The following is a 22,420-nucleotide window of genomic DNA, read 5'->3' on the forward strand; positions in this document are numbered from 1 at the left end:
GAGATCACTTGGACTCGGGAAGGGGAACATCACACGCCAGGGCCTATTATGGGGAGGGGGTGGGGGAGGGATGGCATTGGGAGTTATACCTGATGTAAATGACGAGTTGATGGGTGCTGATGAGTTGATGGGTGCAGCACACCAACATGCCACAAGTATATATATGTAACAAACCTGCATGTTATGCACATGTACCCTAGAACTTAAAGTATGATAAATAAAAAAAAACCAAAGAAAATAATAATCATCATCATCAAAAAAAAAAAAAAAATGGTTGACCGAGGAAGCAGTTCTCAAAGATCCACCGATCACACCTACTCAAGAATGAGCTAATCCTCATCATCATTCAGATCATCTTCTGCAGCTAGAAAATCAGAATTCAACTTGTGCTATGTGCTAATGAGCTTCACCTTGAAAACAAGGTATGTAGAAAGAAACAAAAAGTCAGCTATCAGATTTCCCATTCTCTAAGAAGGAAGAAATCATCAGAGAGAAAAATACATACTATAGTTTTTGACTCTAAATATGTTTCTTACAAAATTCTACTTTAAAACTTTGGGTTAGTAATTTATACTACTCATCACACACTGGGGCCTATTATGGGGAGGGGGAGGGGGGAGGGATTGCATTGGGAGTTATAGCTGATGTAAATGACAAGTTGATGGGTGCTGACAAGGTGATGGGTGCAGCACACCAACGTGGCACAAGTATACATATGTAACAAACCTGCACGTTATGCACATGTACCCTAGAACTTAAAGTGTAATAATAATAATAATAAGAAGAAACAAATAATGCAAGATGTTGGCAAAAAAACATAGCACACACATATATTTCATAGATGTATTTCTCCCTTTGTATTCTGGTAAGAGATGGACTATCTTTTTGGTTAGGAGAAGCAGAAGTATTTGATGGACTGTGCAAACTGATCTCTTTGTACAAAAACGAAGCATTTCCTCCCCAAAGCCAAATATCACAGATCCATTTAGGGACTCCACGCTAGTCATAGAGCCAAAAGAACATGTGACACTTGGCTGCTTGCAAAGCAGAAGTTCCTGAACATTATTGTGATTGGTAGCTATTTCAGTATTTGTAAGAGCTTTAGCCCAGGTTGAAAGGCTCACTTTCCTCAAAAAGTGGCAAAAAGAGCAGCAACAAAGTCAGTTATAAAAAGTTATTTGATTGTGCCCATATGTGTTCATGTAACCAACATAAAGCAGAAGAGCAGAAATGCAATACAAGAACACAAAGACTGCAAATATGAGACAGAATTGTGCAGAAGAAGAGAAGTCTCCTGTAAAGACATGATTTTTCCAATTTACATCTCACACATTTACATCTGGAGGTGACTAAAATGATGCCTGATTCAACCTGCATGGGTAACTAAAAAATAGCTGTAGTTGTTTTAATGTCAGCAATTTTAGGAGAACAACTTATTCAAATAGCAGTTTTGTCTGTAAAATCTCCACAAGCGGTAAAAGCACAGATGGTAATGATCTATTGGAGAATATTGACGTCAAGCAGCTCTTTGAGGGTTGAGGCTGATCTGGAAGGTGGGCATCCTCTGAGGGAAGGAAGGTGAGTAAGGATAGCTAGAGGGAGGGAAGGTCTAGGGGAGAGACCCCTATTTTCCTCATTTTTACCTAAATATACAAGCATCTTGCTGTCTCTGTCTCTCTGTCTCTAGGCTGCTTAACAATATGATAGGTGTGAAAACATCTTGAATTGTGCAAATAGAGTAGTAGGTGAGAAAACAGGTGCAAAGTAATTAAAAGATTTATCGAATATCACTCAGCTGAGAAAAGATAGAGGTGTGTGCTTAGCACCCAAATTTCCTGACTACTATTTTGGGAAGCAATTTGCTCCTTTTCAGTTACTCTTGACCTTCTTTTCATTCTATCTGGATAACATGAGTGAAATCCTTAAAAACAAATGGCTTCTAAAATTATTAAATAAAATGTTAGTGTTTTAGCCAGGAATCTCCAAGAGGAACAAGAACCAATAAGACATGCCTCTGTATAGAAAGAGATTTATTTTAAGGAATTGACTCACCTAATTAGGGGGCTTGGTGAGTCCAAAATCAGATGGGAGAGGCTGGTAGGCAGGAGTGTCAGGAAAGAGTTGCAATTCAAATCTAAAGGCAGTCAGCTGTGGAGCCGGGAAAAGCTGATGTTTTAAATGAAGTTCCAAGGTACGCTGCTGGAAAATTTCCTCTGTCTTGGGGGATATCAACCTTTTGTTTGATTCAGGCCTTCAGTTATTTGGATCAGCCCTACCTATATCATGAAGGGCAATTTGTTTTACCGAAAGGCCACCAATTTAAATGTAAATCTCATCCAAAAACATCCTCACAGAAACATCCAGAGCAATGTTTGATCAAATATCTGAGCAACATCACCTAGCCAAGTTGACACACACAATTTACCACCACAGTTAATATTGATTAATATATGTATATAACATGGATTACAAAATCATGCTTAACTTAGCTTGGAATAAATATCGAAGGGATCATTTTAACCCCCATCCTCTAGGCCTTTTTTTTTAACCCTGTAGGCCAGGGTTAAAAAATTAAATATTTTGAATAGATGATTTATAATTTATCTTATAGACATTATATTATATTCTATGGCTCATCATAAAACTTGAATTAAAACTAATTGGAATTTAAAAGAGTTATAGCAAATAAATATATATATAATTCATTTATTCAACAAATATTCATTTAAAAATAAATTAATTTAGTGTTCTTTCTCTTAAGGGCCATTTCAAGCATCATTCGATATTATGAATTAAACTGAACACTTAAAATTTCAGTTTTCAAAGGTGAAAGTTGCAAAACTTATGATTCCATGGCTTATCATTTCTGGTTTATTTCTAATTTTTGTTCAAACATATTTTATTTCATTGATTTACCTAGATTATAAATGCATTCAATTTGTTTATTAATCAATTAATAAATCTACCAAAACACCAGTCAACCAATAAATGTCTACCATGTACAAGTTATTTGACCAAAAGCAATTTAAAATCTTGAAACTCGCCTCTGATATATGCCTCTATCTTGTGTAAAATAGACTTCATACCTCAAAGGGATACTTCTCATTACCTTAGATCAAACAATCTTACACTAAAAAGAAAGGCCAGAGAAGGCCATCTGCCTTAGGTAAATAACTCTAAGGAAGGTTTAGAAAATTTCCAAAAGAGCAAAGCTCTGAAGTGGTATGCATAATAAATCCTCATTTGTATGATGCAATATTAATAAAGCACAAACATATTCATGATTAAAATCAGGCCAGATTCCAGAACAGCTTTCAAGAGTGATAAATTAAGTATTTATTTTTCAATTAATCTAATTTTATTCAAAACTGTAATGTTATGAGCACAATGGTGGTGCATGGTAATAGAACAAGAGCAAGGCTAAGCAGTTTTTGTCCTAGTTCCTTCATTCACTGGCTGCATGACTTTATATTTTTAATTCTTCTGGACTTTAGAGCAAGATCAACTTTCTGGCTATAAATTAGGAATAAAGGTGAATACATTAATGGAAGCAAAATTGCAAAATATCCATTAGAGACACCAAAGATTCTATGCCAAACTCAGGGAACATATTTTGCACTTGTACATTAGGATGTATAATATACATCATATTGTCTTATGCATGACAATGACAGGCAACATAGGGTTATGGTCAATTCTATTTTTTAGACAATAAGAATTATAATAACAAATTTGGTTTAAATGCAACAGTAGGGATCTGACTGTATTTGAAATTCAGTAGTCTTACAGCCATTAGATTGAAAATTTCACAAATACAAGTGAAAGAGTTACTAAGGAAACCAAATTTGATCTACATAATTTCAATGCTTTTGAATACCCTCTTTTGTAAAGTCACAAACTACTCCCTAGCCCCTTTGCTCCATGGCTGAAAACACGAAAAGAAAAGAAATTTCTTATAGGTGATTTCTATGTTGCATGTATGACAATTTAAATATATATTTTCTTCTTTCATTTAAGGTATCTAAAGTTTTTGTTTTAACCCTCAACAACTAGCAGTTCTATCATTTTTATTCTAGCTGTATATGCTCCTAATGGTAAGTTTTGTCAAGTACATTGATGAATTGGTTATTTGATAGATTCGGTCATGTATTCACTCTTTCCTTAAATATCTGCCCAAGTCACTAAAGGGGCAGTCAAAAATTACTCAAGATTCTGGATCTTTTCTCTCCTCCTATCCAGCATTTATTTCCATCTCCCCATTCATCATATAGTTTCTTCCCTGTTTCTGGTCATTCTTTAAATCCAGTCTCCACATTACATCTTGATGATAAAACTAAACCACAGACCTGGCTTGGCATTCTTGGTGCTGCTATTTGTTTCATCCTCCGCCTGACTTTTTGCTTTTCATAACACTGAACTAATACACGCACACACACACACACTCAAACAAAACTATTTTCATCCTCCTCACTCCTTGCCTTTGCCAATAGCCTTTGTTCTACTTGCAACATCTACCCGTAACCCTTTCACTTTCCTAGACCACTTTAACTTAGGCTATATACCCCCAAGGAAATTCCTTTTTTCTTGGTTGCCCCAGACTTATTTGTTCTTTCTTCTACTGTATTAGACTCAAAATACTGTTGTTATGTTTGTGTCTATCTTATCTCACTCTATCTTTTCTTCTTCTGCAATCTTATTCAATCCCTCAAAATGCAGCCTTAATTCAATAATTCTATTTCATAGCCAGAGTTCAGATTTGTCCTAGGAGCTCCAGGTCTCTGATCTTTCCCTTCGCATAAGTTCTTCTTTCACTGTCCCCCATCAAAGGAATGACAGCATTCTTTTAATAACAGAAAAAATGTTTTAGTGATTACTACATGCAAGGCACTCTGCTGGGCTACAGTAATGAAAGAGAAAGACATGATCCCTGTTTTAGGTGAGTTTGCATTCCAGCAGACAGATGGGGAGATATTAAACAAGTTATTAATACATCTAATAGCCTTCTTTAATCACAATTATATATAGTACATTTTCTTGACATTCTTTCTGTTGTGAGCAAATAGAAAGGTCAATTTATTCACACACACATGCGCGTGTGCGCGCGCACACACACACACAGAGAAAGAGAGAGAGACGTACCCGTAACTAACTCCAATAGCTGGTATCCTCAAAGCTTTGCTGTTTGGTGCTGGTGGCATTGATGTCCTGGAGGTCAACTAACTCTTTCAGTCCAGTGGGCAATGGTAGATGGCCCAACACCTCAGAGAAGCTTGGGGTAAGGCTTACTCCTCTTATTCGGCCATGCTGAGTGGACTGATGTGTACGTGGCGGGAGAGATGGTGCTTCGATAGGGGACAACTGTTGATTAAGGACATGGTTTAACTCTGTTTTTCTTAAGGAACTCAAAATCCCCTGCTCTCCAATTTTGGCTTAGGGGAATGGAGGAAAGTGTGAGGACAATGGCCGTCATTTTTATGAGCCTGTCCATACTCCAGTTGGATAGAAACACATTAGCAAAACTCACTCCAGAAACCCCAGCTGACAAACTGTGTAACTGTCTTCTTTGCTACAGATGACTCCAAACTCTGGAATCATGTGAAGAAGAATATGAGTAAGCAGAAAATGTGCTTTTTTCTTTGACTCCCCAGATACTCTCTCAAATCATTTTCTCACTGTGTCTCTGGCCATACCAAACTGCTTTCGGGTCTTGGAAGGTGTTATTTTCTCCTCTACCATGAAATTTTTTTGCAGGTGCTGCACCCTCAGACTCAAATTTCTTTTTCACCCCTTCCCTTCTTAACTCCTTGCTTATTCTTCAGTTTATAATGTAAAAAAATCACTTCCTGGGGCAAGTTGTTCTCTTTCTTTTATATAGTCTTATGGCAACTCAAATGCCATTCCTTGTAGCTCTCATCTACATTACAGTTGTATTGTCTTCATTTGTGGGATTTCCAAAACTCTGTCTCCTGCACTTACAGTGAATATATATATATATTCACTGTATATATGAATATATATATATATATTCATAAGAATAAATTGAGATGCTCCCACTGGGCCTAAGCCATGCTAGCACCTCACCAGGATACCCAGCATCACCCCCAAGAGACTTTTGCAGTGGACAATCCCCTGCTCCATGGTAACCACATGATGAAAAATGCAAAATGTGGACACTTTAGAATAAATGTAACAGGACTCAGTGGAATGTGTTACTCAGGCACTGGAGACCTATGTCTTGGAAAAGGACATTGTGTCCCGTATCCAGAAGGAATTTGACAGGAAGTACAATCCCATCCGGTATTGCATCATGGGGGGAGCTTAGGCAACACTGTCACACATGAAGCCAAGCACTTCATCTACTTCTACCTGGGCCAGCTGGCTATTTTTCTGTTCAAATCTGGTTGAAGGCATGGCCTGTGCCACACACCCGGTGATCTATCCAAAAACAAGGATTGCAGCCTAAATTCCAAATACCAGAGACTGGAGTATCCAGTTTTGCTAAGGGAACACTTCTGTTCTGAAACTTTATTGTGTTTTGTTTGGGGCATTCTCTGTACTAGTTTGTTGTGGTTATAAAACAATTAACAAAGCAGCTTACATGTGTATTTATTTTTCATTCCAACTTTCTCTGCCCCATGTTTTTGCTCTCAAAATCCATTCCTTGAAAAAATAAATCTGTTGCAGATGTGAAAAAAGAATAAATTAATCTTCCTGTTTGCTTGTAACTGAGTCAAGAATTTCAATAATAAATGCTACATATAATTTTAGGGCTAGAACATGTATATGCTAATCATTGAATATCTATGCTTGATATGGCATCTGGCATTTGGTAGCTAATAAATATGTGGGGAATGAATAAATGAATAAATATTAGCCTTAATGAATTTTGATGTAAAAATTGATATACGAATGCTTTATTTTTACAAAACATAAATTTATATGCCAAAGCACTGTAGATCAAGTGTGTCAGAGCCACAGTGAGCTATTTGTTTTTCCTCAGGAGGAAACGTAACTGCAGTGAAGTTCATCCTTGTAGTGCTGATGAATTATGGTTCGGTGATTAGAGAAGAAAAAAACAAGGTTCAAAGAACAGAATGAAAAATAACAGTTAGATGCTCCAGTGTAAACCCTGCTATGTGTGTACTTGTTGGTTTGTTTAAACATTAAAAAGTGGTTTCAGTGACAGTTTCCATTGTGCCTTTTATTTTCCCTTTATACAGCCCAGATGTTAGAAACAATGCCAGGTTTTAATAATGATGATGTCAGAAACCTCCAATGTGGAGACATTTGAGTACTGAACCAGAGGCTTGAATCTGAGCTTCTTAGGAATTATTTCAAGGCTTTGTAAAAAGTGTGTCTCTAAATGAACTATCTATACAAAATAAAAAGAATACTTCAAAGTTTTATAATTACTAAATTCATGCGTTCAGCTAAAACTTTTTATCTTATAACAAACACATCTGTCATCCTATTCTTACACCCACTGCAAACAGTGCCAATCTGAAATGCCTATAAATCTGTTAATTCTGAACTCATTAAACTTGGAAACATTATCATTTCATCCTAAGCTTGTCCTGAATTCACAGAACTGAAGTAAGATGTAAGGGACCTGGGCTGTAAGTTAAGAAAACTGTCATTGTGCTCCCGTCCTGTCTGTCAGCCCAACTTCAGATAGGACCAGACCTGAGCACCGCCATCACATGTTCTTTTAAAGATATTCACAAAAGGTGATTACATATTGCTTTAAAAACATTTTTAAATCAATATTTGTCTGAGACTGGATACAATGAAACTGTTTTAATCTTAGGTTATCAATCTCTGAGCAAGCATTAAGAATATACTAAAATCATATTAAATTACTCTTGGCTATCTCTTTTCTACCAGAATGAGTCTAGTTCTTTTCCAGGTAATGATGATTAGGTGTCAAGCAACCTGCAGTTACTTGACAGAACATTTTTTTTCATTAAGAAACTGATATGGTTTAGATGTTCGTCCCCTCCAAATCTCATGTTGAAATGTGATCCCCAGTGTTGAAAGTAGGGCCTGGTGGGAGATGATTGGATCATGGGGGTGGATCTCACGAATGAGTTAGCACCATCCTCTTGGTGATAAGTGAGTTCTTGCTCAGTTCATGCAAGATCTGATTGTTTAATCCAAGGGATTTAATCCAAGACACCAAGGGACCTCCCTCCTTGGTGTCTTGCTTCCACTCTCTCCACGTGATGATGCTCCCGCTCCTGCTTCAGCTTCTGCCATGACTCTAAACTTCCAGAGACCCTTACCAAAAGCCAAGCAGATGTTGGTTCCATGCTAGTAGAACCTGCAGAACCGTTAACCAATTAAACCAATTGAACACTTTTTCTTTGTAAATCACTCAGTCTCAGGTATTTCTTTATAGTAACACAGAAATGGACTAACGCAGAAACAAACACACTTTAATTGATAGTGTACCCAGATATGAGGCAGCAGGAGTGTGACCGAGACCAGGTCCCACACTTGGCCAAGGTAAGTGGTCTTCTTACACGGTTCAGGTGGTGGGGGTGGGAGGTGGGGGTGGGGAGAAGCAGGGTCAGAGCTTCTGCTTTGACTGGCAGGAGGCCTGTAGACAACAGATACAGGCAGGGGCCAGGGCTGAGGTGTAGGTATGCAGAGCTGTGTCTGGAACATGTGTATATCTGTGTGGACAGGTATTTTCAAAATACCTACTGCTACACAGGGTCAGTCCTTTTGGGGTAATACAGGTTAATTCTGGACATTGTGTGGATGTGTTCAGTTGATAGAAATCTTTGAAAACCAAGTAGCTAAATGCATAAACAAAATCAGAGTTCACCCTAGTAGATACAAGTACAGTGGTTGCCTTTTCAGTTTCCTTATTTCCCCTCCATAGTTAAGTCTAATAAGATGGTGTCTAGCTGGGGGACTGTAGCCTTCACCCTCAAGAAGCCCAGCTCCTCTGCTATCTCTCTTCCTCGGCTCTCATGTCAGTGTGTGCACAGGCCCTCAATCACACCCTCTACATACACCCCCCATCCCCAAACACACATGCAGACACAGATAACTTAGTAGACCTCAACAAATCAAAAGGAATAGAAACAGTTATTGGTGGCCAGTAGGATCCATTGTAATTTCTTGACATGGGAGTAATATTATTATTTTTAAAAGGTATTTTTAGCAAATCCATAGGTCAGTGAAAGCTGCATTATACTTACCAGATTAATTTATCAACTTTAGACAGAGTTCATTGATATTCTGCTGTCTAGTGGAGAGAAAATGGAAACAGAGATTTACTAGGAATCTGCTGCAGTGAACCTGCCGTGACTGAATAAGGGTTTTATCTAATTGATGTGATGTAGAGATTGATAGAAGTCAAAGGACAGGAAGGGGCAGAGATACTTTTAAGTTTGCAGGGTAAAAAGAAAGGGCAGTAACTTGGGGGTAGAGGATAAAAGGAGCAATAAGTTTGTCTCTAGGCATTTTGGTTTATGATAATACTGGTCTTTCCAAGTGAGGATGTTGTGTGGGTGGCTGGCGATGGATGACTAAAACTCAGGAGGGGGAAGGCAGAAAAACGATTTGAAATACAGAGCTGTGGAATATTGTATATCAGTTTCGGCATCTTATTCATCTCAGGGTCTCAATGCCTTTTTGGAGTCTCAGTTTTCCTTCCATCGGCAATTAGAAAGTATTTGAAATTTTCTTCGTGCTGGTGCTAGTTATCCCTTGATCGGACTACTGCAATACCTTGGCATTTGTCTTTTCAGGTACATCTTTTCCTTGCTCTGGTACATCATATATGACTTTGCAGGCCTTGTTCTTCCAAGCACAATTCTGCATAAATAATGTTTTTGCCTCCCCGTTGCCTACAAAATCTAAACCAGATTTTTCTTAGCTTGCCTTTTCAGCTTCAACCTACTATTTGCAAACTAATTGCTCATTATTTTCCTTCATAAATGTAGTAGACTGATCTACTTGCTGATTATCACTCCTACTTGATGCTTTCCCATCTTTATGTCCTGCTTCTGCTGATCCTCGATGCCTTTCCTTAGCCAGAATGTCCTAATCCTAAAAGCTTAGGCCAAGTGTTGGCTCTACTATAATTGTCCCAACTGAGCAGATCCCCTTGCTTAATTCCCTTTTCACTTCACCTGTATGTTGTATGCCACTAAACCCATTTTATCTTTTAGTTATTTGATCATACTCCTTATGTCCCTAAAAAAATCCTTTAAGTTTTTTGAAGATAAGAACTCTTTCTGATAAAACTTTGAAAGTTTTTGATACTCATTATTATGTTTGGCAAATAGCAGCACTCAATAGTTATTAAAATAAATATGCTTTCTCCTAATCATGCTATGTTTGAAATTTTAAGTTAAGGCTTTTTCTTACAACCAAGAGAAAATAACTCTGTTTAACTTCAGTCAAAAAGAAAGCATTTATTAGAATACCATGATGCAACTTACAATAGTGATGGAAAAGTTGAGGAACTACCTCTCAAAAAGCAGAGAAATCAGGATATCCCAGGGATTCGGGGAGCAGGATCTAAGGAAAATCTCAGGGTGTTACCATTGGCATGAACAAGCTCCAACAGTTTTCCCATCTCAACCTCATTCTGGTCAAGATTCAAATTCTCCAAATAACTCTGATTGGCTTTGACTGGGCCACCTGCAAGGAGTGAGTAGGACTCCTTGGCTAACAGTCCCAATGAAACTACATGTAGTGAAGACTGGGTTATTTCTCAAAGCAAAGTCAGAGAAGGGAGATGCCTGGCAGGTAAGAAGAATGGATTCTAACACACCGATCTGTAAAACCTCTATGTGTATTTATTTATGCATTGATTTATTTAACCAATCAAAACTTATTGGGTGCCTGTCTTACCATACAATATGCTAATTTCTGGGGATATAAATATGAGTAAGTCATAGATCATATCTTTAAAAAGTTTTGCAGTATAGTATGTTTCTATTGCTTTCCTTGATTTATTTTATAATTTTATTAAAATGAATGGTTAAACAAAAAGTGAAATACCTGGGGAAATTTTCACTACATCATACTTCTCTCATGTTCTGTGACTTCAATGCTATATGGACCATCCATCCAGCATTCTAGCCTCTGAGTTCCATGCCTTCCTCATCAGTCATAAGTGTGGTAGGAGACAAAAATTAGAGAGGTCTACCGGGCAGGTTTTCTAGAGTCTTGGAGGCCTTGGCAAGGAATTTAGATTTCACTGAAAGTGTGATTGGGAGCAATTGAGGGCACAGTGAATTCAGAAAAGATCACTCTGGCTACTATCTGAGGATGAAATTATGAGAAGACCAGAGAGACAAGAGTGGGAGCAGGACTCTGTAAGCAGGATGTCACAGTGGTCTAATGGTACTTTAGACAAGGGTGTAAGCAGAGGGTAGGTGAAAAGTAAACAGGTTTAGGAAAATACTTTGGTTGTGAAACTAATGAGACTCGCTCATAGAGTGGATTCTGTGATAAAGGAAGAATTGAGGACAACATCTAGGTGTATGGAGGTGCCGTTTTCTAAGATCCTTATTTTCTGTTCAATTTACTTCCACTATGTTGATTTTTCTATCTCATTTTGATCATTAATACATGAACCCTTTTACTATTTTCCTAATCAGTTCTATCCTGCATTCTCTTTCTCCCTTGGATCAATGATGCATTATTTCTGCTGTTCTTATTAACATCTCAAACCCTTCCTCCTCAATACTCTCGCATTGTATCTGTCTGGTAACACATTCACCAAACTGCTCACTTTTTATGACACTTTGACTGGACTATTGAAAAGTTACACAGAAATACTTATTCAGAACACAATAAACTCAGCTACCAATCTCAACCGCTAACACTGGCAATTTTGTCAGTTCCCTATCAACCCTTGCTTCTCTTCTCTATCTATACTCTGAAAACTCTGACTCCTTTTTCTTACTGTTTCTTCTTCTTAACATGTGAGCTCACCACTTACTTCACAGAGAAAACAGAAATTTGAAAAAGGATCTCCTTTTTCTTCGTGCTACCAAGTGTGCAAATCTTTCCTCCTTTTTAGTGAAAAGGAGTGAACCCTCTCTTGCAGGGACTCTTCTTGCCACTTGGGCTCTGGTTCCACATGTATCATGACCTAACTTCCTTGATGACTCAACTTACTTTCTTTTGGTCAACTTGCTTCTTTCTCCTTGCTTCTTTTAGTAAGGACTTAGATCTCCACAAACCTCTTTCTTAAAAGCAATATTGGAAATACAAACAAACAACTAAACCTTACGCATTCCAACTATCCACTCCTTCGAGCCCCTTTGCCAAATCTCTCAACTGCTTTATAACTATACATATTGAAAGAATGGTCTACATTATGTCTCTTAATATTCTAATTTGCCGCTTAATCCTCAGTCAACAGTCTGGCTTCTCTACATACTACTCTAAAGAAAATGCTTTTGTAAAGGCTACAAGACAAAATACATAGAGTTGGTGATGGTGACATTTAGTGGGCATGCTTCCGTTCTCATTTGGCTTATCCTCTCCTCAGCATTGGACACTGGGTAATGTCATTTTTTTCTTGGCTTAGGCACTATCATGGTTTATTTTCTTGGTGTTTCTCTTGCCTCTCTGGCTTGGTTTTCCTCCCCTCTTCCCTCCTTCCCCCCCCTTCCTTCCTTCCTTCCTTCCTTCCTTCCTTCCTTCCTTCCTTCCTTCCTTCCTTCCTTCCTTCCCTCTCCTTCCTTCCTTCCTTCTTTCTTCCTTCCTTCCTTTCTTTCCTTTCTTGTTTTTCTTTCTTTTTCTTTCCATCTTTCTTTTGTGAGTTTCTTTTTTTTTCAGTTAGTTTCTTAAGTGTTACTCTCCTCTTGAGTTTATTTTCTAGGTTTTTTTTCACTTTTGGGTAATATATTAATTTAGTCTCTCATTTGGACCCTTGAAATTTCTCTAGAAATGAATCTTCTGATGGTGTGCTACTGTTGCTGCTGTTGCTCTGTGTGTGTGTATGTGTGTGTGTTGAAGATGATAAGCTTAGTTTCCTATCTTCTTCGAACCAGTAATAAAGGAGGTTGCGGGTGGGGCACTTATAGTTCTGCTTGCAGCTATTCAACTTATCTCCCTGTTTTCAGTCTGGTTCCTCACCCTTGCCCTCTGACAGGCCTGGTGTGCCCTAATCTACATCCTCTCTGGTTCAATTTGTCTTGAGAATAAATCTCCTCCTTCCTTCAGGGGTAGGGAAAGGGAACTTGCTTGGCTGCTTCAATTAAAGTGAGGTTTCTAATAACCTTTAAAAAGAAAGTGTCTGAGCAATTAAACATGACATCAGCTGTATACTTGAAGTCATTCATTAGGATGAGAAATTAAATTTTAAAAATTTAGAAAAACAAAAAAATATCTCATGAACTAATTAGTGACTATGTAAAAGAGAAGTTTGGAGTCTTTAATTGCTTTTGTCTGGGAATAGTTGCCAAAGATGTTGCCACAGTATTATGGAGCTGTTTTAGCTTCATAGTATACAAAGTTCACTGGCTATATTAGCTGTTAAATTATTTGGCTTATCTACTAGCCTTTGCAAAATTTCCCCTACAAGTAGCCATGAATTCAAACTATGGCTCCAAAGACTGTATTTTTGCTGCATTTATGTGTGTTAACTGAAGAATTTTTTCAAGGTTTTATTTCTCATTTCTTATACTTTACGTAACAGCTGCTTTCTCCATCACTCTCCCCCTACATCCCTTCTTCTGTAATCTCTGATGAGTTGACCCTGTCTCCATTACCTACAGAAAAGTAAATTATAGTCCAATCAAAATTGTACTTTTCAGAAGATTGCTCAGCTGAGGACCATTAGTAACACCACACTGTGAGACTTTAAATAGTTCTCTTTTCATGTGGGCAGGCATATGTGCTTTGGAGTAGTGGTGTCCTTGTAAATGTCACCTATTTGTTTCTCATCTTTAATTAATGGGATTTTCCCAAAGGCCACTAATGAAAGATATTACCCTTAATTAAAACACTACTGTGCATTTAGAAATAGAAAGAAAAGTAGAGCTTATGCTCAATGAATATGCAACTACAGTGAAGCATTCTCATTTTGAAACATAATGCTGGAGGTTATACATAAGAGGAAAGATTTTTAAATTAAGTGTGGATTTTTTTTTCTTCTAAAAATGAGGTCTCAATAAAGGTGAAATGCCTCTGCTATCATTTCTCCTGAATTTGCTTTTCTCCTGATCTATTAATATTTAAATTTGTGTGAGAGCTGATCATTATGTTTCAATGTTAGATGGAAACACTAGTCATTTGGGCAGTGGTGCTTGTATCATTTCAATTTCTTCACTGCCTGCTTTGCTCCAGGCGTAGTGCTAAGTACTAGGGGATAGTAAATGGCGATCAAGTAAACTAAGATGAACATGCTCATCAAAGATTGCATTCTGGTGAGTACTATTAACAAACAATGTGTCAAGATGCGAGTCACTTTGAATTGGAAGGCGAGGGTGATCTTTTCTGAGAAGCTGATACTTGAGCAGAAACTTGAAGGATGATGATATGGTTTGACTCTGTCCCCACCCAAATCTCACCTTGAATTGTGATAATTCCCACATGTCAAGGACTGTGTCGGGTGGAGATAACTGAATCATGGGGGTAGTTTCCCCCATACTGTTCTTGTGGTAGTAAATAAGTTTCATGGGAGCTGATAGTTTTATAAATGGGAGTTCTGCACAAGCTCTCTTGCCTGCCTCCATGGAAGACATGCTTTTTCTTCTCCTTTGCCTTCTGCCATGATTGTGAGGCCTCCCGTGCCATGTGGAACTGTGAGTCCATTAAACCTCTTTCCTTTATAAATTACCCAGCCTCAGGTATGTCTTTATTAGCAGCATGAGAACAGACTAATACAGATTGTAAAAACCTAGGCAAGCAGGGAACTGAGGAAAGAGGTTTCCAGGCAGAGAAAACAACAAAGTCACCCTCCATGAAGAGGGAAGGAGCTTAGAAGAGTCAATAAGAAAAATGAAGGCCAGTAGGGAAGAAGCATCACAATCCAGGGAAAAAAAAAGAGATAAAGGTGGAGGGAAATAGGAGCCAGTCCTGCAGAACCCACAGGCGTTGGTAGGAGATTTCATAATTTATTTTAGAAGCAAAAAGACATTGGTGTATTTGTAAAATGCATTCAACCTAGTTAAAAGATTGCAGCAAAGCTACTATAAACAAATAAAGTTGTAGTCTTGGAGAAAAAGAGGTTTAATATGAAGTATCCATACAAAATGGAATTTTTTTGTATTACTTGACCAATGAAAGAAGCAACGTGATAATGGAAAGGAAACCCAAAAGCATTACATTGAGCAAAGGAAACCATACACAAAAAGTATATAAAACTTAAGAAAAGGCAAAACTAATTTATAGTGTTTGAAATTAGAGTTTTAGTTACCTTGGTGGGGGAGAAGTGGCTGTTAGAATTGGCTGGAAAGGGACCTTGGGTAATAGATAGAACTTATATCCTCACTGGGGTGATGATTACTCATGTGTATATGAAGCAGAAGTGTTCCCTGATGCCCCTTGCAGGAGATGTGACAGGGCTATGGCCAGGCTGTGCACTCAAAGCTCTTACAGGAGGGACAGCACATAGACAGGCAGGTGCAGGAGCCAAGGTGAGTGCCCCTGGGCTTCGGCCCCATGGCAGCATCCAGGGGTAGGTGTTTGCGACTCCTGAAGCCCAAGTGGGTGCGTGTAACAGTGTGTTCTTTTAGCTTTGCCATCCACAGACAACTTAAGTGTTAAACAGCTCAGTAGACCCTCTGCCCTTTTGCAAGGGTGCAGGGCTAGTGTGACAACTTTCTGTATCTCGAGCTCTTGTCCAGTGTCCAGGAAAAATTAGGCCACACACAGACTTGAAGGATGAATGTGGGTGTTTTATTGAGTGGTGGAGGTGGCTCTCAGAAGAATGGTTGGGAGCTGGACAGGGAATGGAGTGGAAAGATGATCTTGCCCTGGAGTTTGGCCATCCAGCAGCCAGTCTCCTCTCTGACTGACCCCAGCTGAACTCCTCTCCGTGTTCAGACACTCCTTCTCTTCTCTCTGCCATGCCGTTCTGCTCTTCTTCTGCTTTTCTGTTCATCTCCTTATGGAGCTGGGGGTTTGGGGTTTATATGGGTACAGGATAGGGGGGTGTGGCAGGCCAAAAGGCAACTTTTGGGCCACAGAAACAGAAATGCCTGTTCTCATTTAGGGTGAGGCCTTTGCCAGGAACTACCTTCTTCTATCCAGTATTTCCCTGTCTCCTATTTGTATCATATACATTTGTCAAAGCTCATTACATGACACACTTAAAATGTTTATATTTTATTGTATGTAAATTACGCCTCAACTGATTAGTGCATAGATGTACATATATATGCGACACATACATACATATAAGCAGTTATCTATGGAAAGAAACTTTATATCAAATTCTTTAGATTGGAGGAGAAGGCAGGGAAGGATTACTAATTCTTTCTAGATTTGTTTTATAGATTTGATTTGACAAATTATATTTGGTTTTGGTCTATATTTGTTTGTTTGTTTTTGAGGCTAAGTCTTGCTCTGTTGCCCAGGCTGGAGTGTAGTGGCACCATCTCAGCTCACTGCAACCTCAGTCTCCTGGGTGCAAGCAATTCTTGTGCCTCAGCCTCCCAAGTAGCTGGTACTGCAGGCACGTATCACCACATCCAGCTAATTTTTATCTTTTTAGTAGACATGCGGTCTCACTATGTTGCCCAGGCTGGTCTCAAACTCCTGAACTCAAGTGATCCACCTGCCACAGCCTCTCAAAGTGCTGGGATTACAGGCATGAGTCACCAAGCCCAACATTTTTTTAAAAACTTTTTATGAGTATATTACTCTTACAATAATAGATAAATTAAAAATGCAATTTGAATTGTAAAAGGCATTGATTGTAAATACTTTAAAACAGAGGTGCTCTGCACTAACATTGCCCTTCTGCCTCCTAACTCTAAAGAAGATGTTGTTTCCCAGGGGCCTGTAACTTGACTCTATTTCCTCTGGGACTGGGCAGTTGTGAAGGATAGAGCAGCTACTGGACTTGCTCCACGTTGTTCAGAATAGAGCATACTGGAGAGAAAGAAACAACACAGGAGAGGGACGTGTAAGAAAACCAGTTCTAAGTTTCAGTAGAAATGTATTAAGGGTCAAGAACAGAAAGGAAAACATTCTGCAAGATCTCTGTTTATAGTCTTCTTCCTTTGTCTCCAACAACCTTCCCTGTATGTATCTGGAAAATTGCATATTGGATATATATACAAAGTCAGCAGTAAATTATTGTCTCTGAAAGAGAACCCAAATAAAAAAAATTGTATGCAACTTTGAAGCTTGTTGTAAGCGAGCATTACTAACTGTTTTAATGAAGTTAATTCCAAAGGACTTTAAATGATTGCCTTGTTGTAAGTCTTCCTCTTGCCACCAGTTTTTAACTCACTATTCCCTTGGCTTATTTTCTCTTTAAATCCTTTCATTTAATACAAACTATCTGCAATACCACAACCCAATTGCTAGTTCATGCTAACGAGCCTTCATTTACCTATACTGGTATTTTGACCTTCTAACATATAAATCCCAGGAGTTTCTAAACTCAGGCAATTAGTGCTTTGAGTTTCTGACCCAGACATCCCTCGCTGCAGGCAGAGAGAAAGTAGCTTTTCACAAGATAATTAACTTTTTGCATGCTAACTTCCTGCTATTAAATTATTGTTTTGACATGCATTAGCTCTAGTTTTACCATTTGGTTGTTGTTGTTTTTGTTTGTTTTAGCCATAGTGATTACAGCTTTTTATCTTCTAGCACTATAGCAAATTAAAGTTTTATTTAATTCCCTGAAATGTATATTTAAATATATGTAATATATAATTAATTTAATTTATATATAATAGATATTTAATATTATATATATCTATTATATCTATAATTTATATATAATAGGTACTTAATTATATATAATAGATATTTAATTATTATGATCTTTCTCATGATCTTTCTCATTCTCATTTGTCCACATGGTCAGAAGCAAAGACTCCAAGACAGTAGACACAGATAGAAGAAGCTTAATTCTTTAGGTCATCTTAGGAAGATTACATAGAAGTGATCCTGGGAGTCACCTAGAAGATCCTCTTGACCTGCATCATATGTTGTGAAGGCAGGAGGTAAACACTTAATATTTAATATGTATTATATTTTTATATATATTTAACGTATTATATAGTTACTTAAAATGTAGCTGGAAGAAATGGTTATTTTGAAGTATAGGCCTCTGTAACTTGCTACTAAATAAAATCAATGTGGGCATTGTCTCTGAAAAAGACAGTGGATCTTTGTATATTTATTCAAGGTTTCTCTTATTTTCCAAATCAGCCTGGGATACTCCCAGAGATGAAAAAGACCTTTAAGAACTGGAGTTTTGATGTATGTTTAAGCTAGAGGCAAAATAAATCATGCATTATTATTGATTTCAGTTTACGTGTGGTTATAGATGGCCAACAATTTATCAATGACAATAAAGAATAGTTTTCTTATTGTAACTTCCTTTACTCTGTCTCCTACTAGTATGGACAAGCAGCAGGGAAATACTGGGTAGAAGAGGCCAGTTCCCCAGCAAAGGCCCCACCCACAAACTTGGGTCCACAGCCCTAAATGAAAACTTTACATCCTTGTTTTCCCACCCGAATGTGACTTTTTCCAAAACCTTCCTGGCCTGCCATGCCCCGCATCCTGTACCCATAAAACCCCCAAACTCCAGTGGCAGAGGAGCAGAGTGGTATAGCAGAGAAGGAGAGAGAAGTGTCTGAATGTTAAAGAGGCAGCAGGATGGTCAGAAGGCCAAACTCTAGGGTAAGATTATCTGCCCACTCCATGCCGTTTCCAGCTTCCCATCCTGCTGAGAGCCACCTCCATCGCTCAATAAAACCTCCGCATTCGCCACCCCTCAAGTCCATGTGGCCTGATTCTTCCTGGATGCCAGACAAGGAGCCTGGTACTGACAGGGCAGGGTGTAAAAAAAAAAAAAAAAAAAAAAAAGCTCTCACCCTGACTCTCCACTGTGCTGGTTAACACTTAACTGTCTGTGGACAGCAATTTCTAAAAGAGCATTAATTGTAAAACAACCCTAGATGCTACCATGGGACTGGAGCCCAAAAGCATTCGTCCTGGCCCCAGCACCCACTTACCTGCATGCTCCCCCGTCCTGCAAGGTGTCTAAGTGAGCCACACTCCATCACAAGTCCTGCAAAGGGATCCGAGGAACTCTCCTATCCCACTACTACAATGATATGACACAGTTTTTGAAAAAGAACAGATACCTTATTTGTGTGGCCTTCAATATTAACTTACATGCCTGTGAGCCATTCATCAAATATGCATTTCAGCTTAATGGTAGTACAATGCTATGTGATCACCAAGCGATTTCGTTTAATTCCCCTTCCTCTGTGGGCACATGGGAAGACATTGGCCAAACCATGTGCATTAAATGGGACCATATAATTAGCTGGGCAAGTAATGTGAGTGGAAGAGATGTATATTGCTGGGATTGTGGCAGGTCCCCATGATCTTTTTCATTCTCATTTGTCCACATGGTCAGGAGCAAAGACTCCAAGGCAATAGACACAGATAGAAGAAGCCTAAATCTTTAGGTCATCTCAGGAAGATCACCTAGAAGTGACCCTAGGAGTCACTTAGAAGTCACCTAGAAGATCCTCTTAATCTGCACCATATATTGTGAAGGCAAGTAGTAAACTCTTAACTGTATTATGAAGCAGAGATTTCAGGGTTTACTTGTTACTTTAGCACAAACTCTGCTGAGAATATCACATTGATGTGAGCCACACATGGCTTTGATTTTAGCAGTTTCATAAAAAAGAATATACTTTTGCAGTCAGGTGCAATAAAAAAATTGTCCAGAGTTTTTTTCAAAATAGCTCAAACTTTTAGAATTTTTCTTGGAGCCATATTTTGATGTTTTGTGTTAATGAGGTAGATGATACAAGTTTTTCTTGTGAGAGTTATTAAAAATTTTAGTCAGAGTATACTTGAGAGGTAAGGGGAGCTCCTTTGATATTTTTGGCTGTATATTGACCTCAAAGCTGTATTCCATGAAAGAAGGAAGAAAAGAGGTAGGGAAGAACAAAGACAGGGGTTACGAAGTTGAGAGCAGGAAAGAAGAAAACTTTTCTGAACGTCTTTTTAACTCACAATGCCAGAGGGGAGAAATCAGTCAATAACATTAGATCAACAGTGAGATGATTGCAATGTTTTTTAGTAATCCAACTTACAAGTGCCTTTAAAAATCACAATTTTTTATAGCAAAACAAATATTATGAAAATTTGTCATAGTATGATATGCAAATAAAAACATTCAATGTTGCATTATATTTTTATTTATTGAAAAGTTATTTAAGCATAGTTTCTTAAAAATTTTAAGGATTCGGTAACAAATAAATTGATAAATTATGATTTGAAATCTGGTAATTAGGTTAAACATATTAATTTGAGTAAATCAATATCTATTGCTTCTAAATAAATTTCCAAATCCTCCCCTCCCCTGGCCTGTAGGGTCCTACATGACTGGCCACTATTTCCCTCTAATCTTACCTTTGCTCCCTTTTCTTATTTGCTTCTGCCATACTCACCACCATTTTTTTTTTTTTTTTTTTTTTTTTAGGCGGGGTTTTGCTCTTGTTGCCCAGGCTGGAGTGCAAAGGCACAATCTCTGCTCACTGCAACCTCTGCCTCCTGGGTTCAAGCGGTTCTCCCGCCTCAGCTTCCCGAGTAGCTGGGGTTACAGGTATGCGCCAACACACCCAGCTAATTTTGTATTTTTAGTAGAGACGGGGTTTACACCATGTTGGCTTCAAACTCCCGACCTCAGATGATCCGCCCCCCCTTGGCCTCCCAAAGTGCTAGGATTACAGGCATGAGCCCCTGTGCCTGGCCACTCACCTCCATTTTTATTTCTAATTCCTCTAAGCCCTGCATCTCTTGAGAGTGGTAATTCTTATAATATTTTTGTCTGGTTCTAGAATCAAGGTTATGTTGGCCTCATAAAAATGGTTGTGAAATTTTCTTTCTGTTTTGGTTATCTAGAAGATTTTGTGTAATACTACTCTTATTTCTCTTTTCATGCTTGGAAGATTATTCACTGGTTAAGTTGTCTAGGATTTTCTTTGTGAGAAACTTTAGTTTCTCTAATAGTTTCTTTAATAGATATCCACTATTTAGTTTAGTTTCTTTAATAGATACCCACTATTCAAATTTCCTATGTCTTTGTTGTCAAGTTTGGCAAGTTGTGTATTTTTAGAAATTTATTTCATTAGAATAATCAGATTTTTATCTTTTTCATGTCTTTAGTCTGCAGTGAAGTAGCATTTTCTTTTATATTATTGATAATTTCTGTTCTCTTCTATCTTTTTCTGATTCCTAGCTTGATCCCATTGTGGTCTGAATGCAGGGAACGTTTCTTTATCATGGGCATATGATGGTCAATATTATGTGTCAATCTGACTGGGCCATGTGGTACCCAGATATTTAGTAAAACATTATTCTTGGTGTTTCTGTGAGGGTGCTTTTGAATGGCATTAACGTTTAAATAAGTGGACATTGATGGAGTAAAGCAGATTGTTCTCCCCAGTGTGGTGGGTTGCAGCCAATCAACTGAAGCCCTGAATAGAACAAAAGACTGACTCTTCCTTGAGTAGAAGACAATTCTCCTGCCTGACAGCCTTTGAACTGGAATATCAGCTCTTCCTGATTCTCCAGCAGTTTCCAGCCTTGTACTTGAACTGGGACTTCAGCTCTTTGGATTTTAGGTTTGACAGCCTATATAATTGTGTGAGCCAATTCTTAGTAATAAATATCTTTATATATATATATATATATATACTATTGGTTTTGATTCTCTGGAGAACCATGACCAATCCAGAGCAGAAGAACAATGTTATACAATGTGTATGTAAAAAGAATGTTACATCTGTCATTGTTTGATGTAGCATTCTATATGTGCCAATTAAGTAAGCTTTAATTATGTTTATGTTTTCTGTGTACTTACTTTAAAACATTTTCTATCAGATATTGTAGGTGTGTTAAAGTCTCCATTGTTACTATGAATTTGTCTACTTCTCTTTTTTGTTTGTTAATTATATTTTATACATTTTGAATTCATGCTGTTGGATGCATATAGATTTAAATTTTGTATCTTCTGGTAATATTAACCTCTTTGTGAAGTATCATTCTTTATCTCTAGTAAAGAGATAAAGAATCCCTTAAAGACTGCTTTGTCTGAATATTAGTATAGATATATGAGTTTTCTTTTGGTTAGTGTTTGTAGGAAATTATCTTTTTTACTGCTTTACTTACACTTTTTTTTGTGTTTTTATATTTAACATGTGTTTTCTGTATCATGTAAGTATTTTTA

The sequence above is a fragment of the Colobus angolensis genome, unplaced genomic scaffold, assembly GCF_000951035.1.
Source record: "Colobus angolensis palliatus isolate OR3802 unplaced genomic scaffold, Cang.pa_1.0 Scaffold48, whole genome shotgun sequence".
NCBI lineage: Eukaryota > Metazoa > Chordata > Mammalia > Primates > Cercopithecidae > Colobus > Colobus angolensis.